Genomic DNA, 8,390 nt, shown 5'->3' on the forward strand with positions numbered 1-8,390 from the left:
GGCAGCGCCCCACCCTCTATGGCCCCGCTGCAGCTGCTGCTTCTGGATGCCCTGCCACAGTCCCTGGGCGGCTTGGGCCGCTTCGCCCAGCCCCGGCTGCAGCACTGGGGGGGGCTGCCCTGCGGCACCTGCAGACGGCTCCGTGTGCCCCGTGGGGTATCCCCCAGCCTGAGTGTCCCCCGCTCGAAGCCTGCCCGGCCCAGCCACAAGGTGCGGGCGCTGCTCCCCCACGGCGCGAACCGCAGTGGCTACAGGGCGCCCCCCATGCACGACGCGCTGCTGCTGCCAGGGCCGGCTCTAGGCTTTTGCCACCGGAAGCAAAGCATGTGCTTGGTTTGCTGGTCCCTAGAGCCGGCCCTGAAGACAGGATGTTTTTGTAAAAATATTTTTGCTGCTGTTGCAACAGAAATAATTTCAGGAAGTTCTCTGGACTATGATATGCAGGAAGTCAGACTAGAATCTATGAAAGAATGAGGGAGGATTTGGTGGATTATACATCTATCGTTCCTCCCTATTATCTAGATAACTTCCCTGCATCTGCCAGCGAAGGATCTTGCAGAGATGCCAGGCAGAAACCACACTGTAGTGACATATTTCTTCCTCCTGGGATTCTCCAGCCTCTTGGAGATGCAGGTGTTGCTCTTTGTGCTGGTGCTGACCTCCTTCACCATCACTCTAATGGGGAACATGCTCATCACAGCACTGGACCGGACCCTCCACACCCCCATGTATTTCTTCCTCTGGAACCTGTCTTTCCTGGAGATCTGCTACACCTCCATCACCACCCCCAAGATGCTGGTCAACCTGCTTGCGGAGAAGAAGAGTATTTCCTTCACTGGCTGTGCCACTCAGCTGTATTTCTATCTCTTCTTCACCACAGCAGAGTGCTACCTCCTGGCAGCCATGGCTTATGACCGCTACGTGGCCATATCCCACCCACTATGTTACACTGCCATCATGAGCAACAGAGTCTGTGTTCTGCTGGTGGCCAGGTCCTATGTCGCCGGCATCCCCATCTCCTTTGGGCAGACCACACTGATATCACTGGTCTACAATTTTTGAGAAGTCGTCTGCTTCAGAGATAAAATGTGCTATTTATAATGTATTTTGATGTGCTGAATTCAAATATGACAATTAAAACAACTGATTGGCTACAGTTTCTAAGATATTTAAGTTTTTACATTTTATGTCTATGTATATTGTGTAGATAGTAGAGTTTTAATCATAAATTGTAAACCTAGGTCTTTTCATGTGTTTATGGTTGCTTTACATGATAATATTTCACCTGTCCTGTTTATGTAACACTTTAAAAATCAATGAACAGTCTCCACTCATCTGGATCGTGAACGATGTTGACGGCTGCCATCACACCATCGATGTTGTTGCAGGCTACAAGATCACCTTCCATGAAGAAGAATGGGACAAGATCCTTTTGACGGTCACGGAACATGGAAACCCTAACATCGCCTGCCAGGAGATTCCACTGCTGTAGTCTGGAGCCCAACAGCTCTGCCTTACTCTTGGGTAGTTCCAAATCCCTGACAAGGTCATTCAGTTCACCTTGTGTTATGAAGTGTGGTTCAGAGGAGGAGGATGGGAGAAAATGTGGGTCCTGTGACATTGATGGTTCAATTGCTGGTATGATCTGCTGGCTCTCTCCAAATCATTGGCACTGCAAAAGGTATAGATTTCCTTTTCCTGTTCAACCACTGGCGAAGATTTGTTGCACAAGTGTTGCAGCATATGTGTGGAGCGCCCACCTCTTGTCCTGATCTCCAATTTTGCAGCCAAAATAAAGGTGATAGGCTTTCTTAACCATAGTGGTTATACTGCGCTTTTGTGATGCAAAAGTCACTTCACCACAAACATAGCAGAAGTTATCTGCACTGTTCACACAAGTACGAGGCATCTCTGCTCACTTTGGCTAAACAGAAATGTGTCCCTTTGCAAAATCAAACACTGACAAATAAGAGAGCACGACACTGTATGATTTCTAGAGCTGATATAGGGCAATTTGTTCAGCAGAGTGATGTAAGCTTTGTTATGATTGCATCATCCATGACTTCTAGGAATAACACGATGCAATTCATATCATGTATGACGCAATACCAGCTTCAGATTGCATCATTGTTTTGCCTAAAAAGCAAGTACTGTCTAAACCCAGTCATAGATTTATCCATGATCCAGTCAAGGATGTATTTTAGTCATTTCTGGTTTAAATTGAGATCCCTTCCCTTTATAACTCACTTATCCTCCGCCATTCCCAAGTCAAGGGTCGTATATACTGACCCAATAGCATATCTTGAAAACTAGAGCCAATCAACAATTTTAAGCATCATTTTCGTTCTCAGTGACCCAGAATTAGTAAAGTTTGACTACATTTATTTCAGAAGCATTTTGGCTGTAGAGCAGTGTATTTAGTCTGCCCTTCTGTGGGCCCAAGTAGATCCACCACTTCTTCTGCGACATTCCCCCTCTGCTGAGGCTGGCCTGTGCCGACACCTACCTGAACGAGATGGATATATTTGTGGTGCCCGTGCTGGTAGTCATGGCTCCCTTCCTGCTGTTTCTCATGTCTTATGCCCACATCATGGTCACCATCCTCAAAATGTCTTCTGCTGAAGGCAGGCGCAAAGCCTTCTCCACCTGCTCCTCTCACCTGGTGGTGGTAACTGTTCTTCGACTCTGGCAGCTTTATCTATTTCCGACCGAAGTCGAGTTATGGAGGGGACAGTGATAGAGTATCCGCTCTGTTATACATTGTCCTCATGCCCACACTGAACCCCATTATCTACAGCCTTAGCAACGAGGAGATGAAGGGGGCTCTGAGGAGAACATTGGGGAGAAGATGTTCTAACATCCAGGGCTCCTCACTGGTTGCATTCTGCTGCAAAGAGCAGAGATCTGTTCATAACTCCCACAGAGACTCTATGAATAAATGTGTGCAACTCATTTTGACTGAGAGCCTAAGAGAAGTAGGCACCCAAATCCCATTCAATGGGAATTGGATCCCCCAAAAGCAATGGTAGCTATGCATCCAACTCCAGTTGAATAGAATTTGGGCACCTAACTCTCTTAGACTCCTTTGCAAATTCCAGCCTCTTTTTGTTCTCTCTAAATGCTGTAGATTTCTATGAACAAAAGCAGAAATACAAACTTTTGAAATATTTTGACAAATGAGTTCTAAGAACCTGTAAATCTAATTCATTCTTCCACTTTTTCTATAGTGACACAAACTCAATTAATGAGCTGATAGAGGGACTGCTCATTCTTCTTCATATAATTGTAGTTCCTAAACCCTCCATTCATGGACCAGTACCCCATTGTGCAAGGCACAGTACAAAACAAAAAGACTCTCCAAAGAATTACAGTCCTGGGCTGTGATACTCAAGGTCCTATATTTGATCCTTACCAAATAACCTTTTATTTTAGATATTTTTTAAAGAGCAAACCAAGAAAGAAAACAAGTAAAGTCTCTAGGAAAGCGTGAGTGTGTTTGCTCTCTGTCATGCTACATCCCCTGACTATACAACATTAGATTTTCTCTACTGATAAAAAGGAGTTTTGATTCCCAAACATATCCACTGTCAGCATGGGACAAAGTGGCCCTATATGATATGGGGTTTGATCCCCATTGCATCTCACAGGTGCCTGGGACTAGGCTGCAGAGTTTGGTGTTTAAAAACACCAAATCCCCCAACCTCTGTTTAGACCTGGAATCCTCCTGTTTTCCACTTGGAATGTGTCATAGTGCCAGTGAGATCAACCCCTCCTTCTCCATCCCAACCATTGCTTCCTTCTTGTTTAATGCCCCTGTAACAATTCCTCCTTTCCCGGTTTCCCAGTCGCACACCCCAATTCCAATCTCCCAGTCCCTGGATTGTCATTCTCTCCTCAGATAACAAGCTATCTGCACAACTTCCCCTGAGTGCCACTGTCAAGGTTCCTTCCCCACTCTGAACTCTAGGGTACAGATGTGGGGGACCTGCATGAGAACCTCTAAACTGAATTACCAGCTTAGATCTGGTTTTGCTGCCACCATTCCCAAGTGCTAACTCCCTTCCCTGGGTAGCCTTGAGAGACTTCTTCACCAATTTCCTGGTGAACACCGATCCAAACCCTTGGATCTTAAAACAAGGAGAAATTAACCATTCCCCCTCCTTTCCCCCCACCAATTCCTGGTGAGTCCAGATCCAACCCCCTTGGATCTTAAAACAAGGAAAAATCAATCAGGTTCTTAAAAAGAAGGCTTTTAATTAAACAAAAAAAGATAAAAATCATCTCTGTAAAATCAGGATGGAAAATAACTTTACCGGGTAATCAGATTCAAAGAGCCCAGAGGAACCCTCTCTAGCCTTAAGTTCAAGGTTACAGCAAACAGAGATAAACACTCTAGCAAAAGGAACATTTACAAGTTGAAAAAACAAAGATAAACCTAACACGCCTTGCCTGGCTGTTACTTACAAGTTTGAAATATGAGAGACTTGTTCAGAAGATTTGGAGAGCGTGGATTGATGTCTGGTCCCTCTTAGTCCCAAGAGCGAACAACCCCCAAAACACAGAGCACAAACAAAAGCCTTCGCCCCACCAAGATTTGAAAGTATCTTGTCCCCTTATTGGTCCTTTGGGTCAGGTGTCAGCCAGGTTACCTGAGCTTCTTAACCCTTTACAGGTAAAAGCATTTTGGTGTCTCTGGCCAGGAGGGATTTTATAGTATTGTACACAGGAGGGCTGTTACCCTTCCCTTTATAGTTATGACAGCCACCAATTGTTACATCCAGTGCAGGGCTGGATGCGGGCAGCCATTCCATTAACCCCTGGGTGCTACACATTGACACCTGGCAATGGGCCTCAGCCCTGACTCACACAGGATCTCTCCTGGGGTGCAAATGTGTCCTCAGGGGGGCAGGACTGCACAGGAGCCTGGAAAAGAATCCCCCACTGCAGTGGAGTGGATAGGTTGAAGCTCAGACATTCTCCCTGGCATCACTCCATGCACTTTACCTCTGGGGGGATGGAGGCCAGAGCCCACCAGCCCTGCAGCTTAGCTGACCAGATGGGGGCTGGAGAAAAGGAAAAAACACAAACCGTAGCTGGGATGTGAAATGAGAAGGGAGTGTACTGGAAAGCTCAGCAGAGAGACCTTTCCCCTCCTAGGCAGTGCTGTCCCAGATCTGACACTAGGCGACGTTGAGCCGCAGGAGGTTGGTGTGGGAGACCCAATAAGGGGCGCAGTGATCTCCCAGTGTGTGTTGACCCTGCTCCCCCAGCCATGCTGCAGGGACCAGCCTGAGGACTCAGTAGGGGGCGCTCTTCCTTGCAATCAGTGCTGGCCTCTAAACAGATAAAGCTTCCCACAAATGCTGAAATTTCCAAAGCCACCTTTCTCATTTCCCATTCCCATGAATGGGAACTGAGCATTCAAATACCTGATGCGACTCATGAAACTCTCAGCCAAAGATAGTTGTTGCCACATGGAAATACAGGATTGAGCCAGGTCATAGAAGGGAAAGAGAAGAAACCATGTTCCCACCCACTGACAAAATTCTCACTGCTTCATGAGAGCCAGAAGCCCCTACCCATACCATGTCTTCTGGTGTGGGAAACTGCCCACTAATCGGATTGCAAATCTGATGCAAACCTTTCATTTGCAAATGACAGATTGTATTGACTTTGCATTCAGTTTGCTGGGTGTTTATTAAACTGCATGGTTTCAACACCCAATCTGGTGTGGCTGACTGATTTTAGCCATTGTTACTCATGCACTTGTTCTCTTGAAGCAATGGGACAATTGGCATTAGTAAAGATTGCTAAGAAGAGTGTCTGCAGGGCCATGCACTCCATGGGCTCTGTGTTAATTTCAGCCATGCAGAGCAATAATCTCATAGAGCAGCGAGGAGAAAGGCGATTCTTCTGGGTGTGGGAATTTGGTTGCATCAGGACAGTTGTTTCTACTGTCTGCACAGAAAACACGGGCCAAAATCCCCAGGCTCAGCCCCTTCGGAGGTGGACTCAAGGGAGATGCAACCTTTCATGCATAAAGATGAAAGTATAAGGAGACGTCTCCACTTTGTAAACAGAAGGAAATGCGAATCTGAAACAGAAAAGGCATAGCCAGTCCCTCATCATGTCACCACCACCATCATCATCATCATTATCATGACATGAAGTAAGGAACAACTGACTCCATTTCATAATTTATGACATAAACTGATCTCTTGTGGGGGGGTGAAAATAAATATTTCTTTTCCTGTCGGACACTATAATTCTGATTTTACCAAGATCGATTATTAAATTAACTTCCAAAAATTCGAATAGAAGATCGGTGCCTAAGGACACTAGATGTTATTGAAAAATCTCAGTCTAAGATTTGAGTTTATGGACTCATTGATTTTGACTCCTCCTAAGACATGACATGATTCTGTCCATGGCCACCAGTGCAATGCTGCTTTGAAGTATCATTGTTAAGCCCCAGTGTGTCAGCAGACAGGATATGACAGCAGATCAGGAAGGGGTCTGATCAGTCACATCACTGTAAGCAGAGTCAGGATGAGCTCTACCCTGACATCTGGTGGTGAGTGTGGAAAAGAACTCCAGGGGCTGATCTTGTTTGCATAGGCACACCCACCCGCCTGGCATGAGACAACAGCAACTGATAGTGGTTACTTTGGATGGGGTGGGATCCCCAGTTTCTCTGTTATTGGGGCAGGAGGAATAAAGTGTTGTTACCCTGATTATGTGAATCAAGGACAATGAAACTGTGTTATGACAGAGGGTCTCACCATGCCCCTTAACACCCTGTGTGCCCCCCTTTTACTCTGGGGCTGCACTGACCAGGGACAGAGACTTTGGCGGTTGTTGGACTTTTGGGACTTTGGGTGGTTGCTGGACCCAAGAGACTTTGGGGGTGTTGGACTTTGGGGACTCTGAGTGATTTTTGGGTTGCTGGATTCAAGAACCAAAGGGAAAGGACACAGCCCAATTTGCTGGGGTGGGTCTTTTGCTCATAGTTTGTGTTATGAATCCTGTTTGTGGTGTTTTTTCCAATTTAATGCTGATGTTGTTTACCTCATGTTATTAAACATTTTCTGCTACACTCAGACTCCGTGCTTGCGAGAGGGGAAGTATTGCTTATCAGAGGCGCCCAGGGGGTGGTATGTAATTGTCCCAGGTCACTGGGTGGGGGCTCGAGCCGGTTTTGCATTGCATTATTGAAATGGAACCCCTAGATACAGAACCCGGTCCTTGTTGCTGCCAACTTAGATGGGCAGAAGGGTTACATTTTGGGGGGCTCGTCCGGGATGCCCTGGGTCAGTACCCCTCGCAAGCACCTGTTGAGTGTTCCACTGCATTGGGAAACAATTGTGTTTATATTTTGAGGAAATTACTGTTTGTATAATGGCTAATATGTCAGGTTTGTTGGGCCCCAGCCCTGCAGCCTCTAGCTCAGGGACCGCAGCCTCAGCCAATGATTGGGCAAAAGCACTGGGGCAAATATTGGAAAAGGTTGTGCTGTCCCATGCTACGTCAAACTCTTGTTGTGAATTAAGGTTATTTGCTGGGGCAGAGGAGTTCGAACTCTGGTTGGAGCATACCACTGAAATGCTGCAGGAGTGGGCCATACCTGATGCAGAAAAGCGAAGATGTCTAATAGAGAGCCTTAGTGGCCCAGCATTAGATGTGATTCACACCCTGAAGCTCATTGACCCTGGGGTCAGTGTGAAGGACTGCCTAGAGGCCCTTGATCATACCTTTGGGAGCATAGAAGGCCCTGAAGACAGTTACTGTAAGTTCCTTAATTCCCGACAGCAAAATGGCGATAAGATTTCAGCCTATATACAGAGGCTGGAGAGACTGCTTCAGAGAGCTGTCATGAGGGGAGCAGTGACTGCTGAACAGATGGATCGGACCAGACTGGCTCAAATTGAAAGAGGAGCTCAGTATCAGAACCCGATTCTACTCCATCTCCAGCTAAGAGAACGACGGGAACATCCCCCAAGTTATTCCCAGCTGATAAAGGAGGTCAGAGAAGAGGAAGAAAGGCAGGCTGCCAGCGAGTTTTGGGAAGCCCAAACATTGGAGCCAGCTGGCACAACACCACTGCAAATGGCCAGTGTACTGATGGTGAGCACCACAGAGGATGCACCACATACCCAACAAATGCAGGTACTGACAGAACCGATAGCTGAAATGCAAAGCACCATTGACCGAGCTAAGACTTCCAGGAATAAGGAGCCTCTGACTGTGGCGATGGAGAAGTCAGTGTTTAGAGCCACCATCCCACCTGGCCAAAGGGGGAAAGGACAATTCTTCTGCTACTGATGTGGTCAGGATGGACACAGTGCTGCCAAGTGCCATAATGAAGAAAACCCCTCCTTAGTGTATGGAAA

The 8,390-nt window shown here is 46.8% G+C and overlaps 1 pseudogene; it reads left to right on the forward strand.

The window, feature by feature from the left end:
* The first annotated feature begins 561 nt into the window (after positions 1 to 561).
* LOC135886092 (olfactory receptor 10A7-like) lies at positions 562 to 3,029 on the forward strand (annotated as a pseudogene).
* Positions 3,030 to 8,390: the final 5,361 nt, after the last annotated feature.

Source organism: Emys orbicularis, chromosome 12, assembly GCF_028017835.1.
Source record: "Emys orbicularis isolate rEmyOrb1 chromosome 12, rEmyOrb1.hap1, whole genome shotgun sequence".
Classification (NCBI taxonomy): Eukaryota; Metazoa; Chordata; order Testudines; family Emydidae; genus Emys; species Emys orbicularis.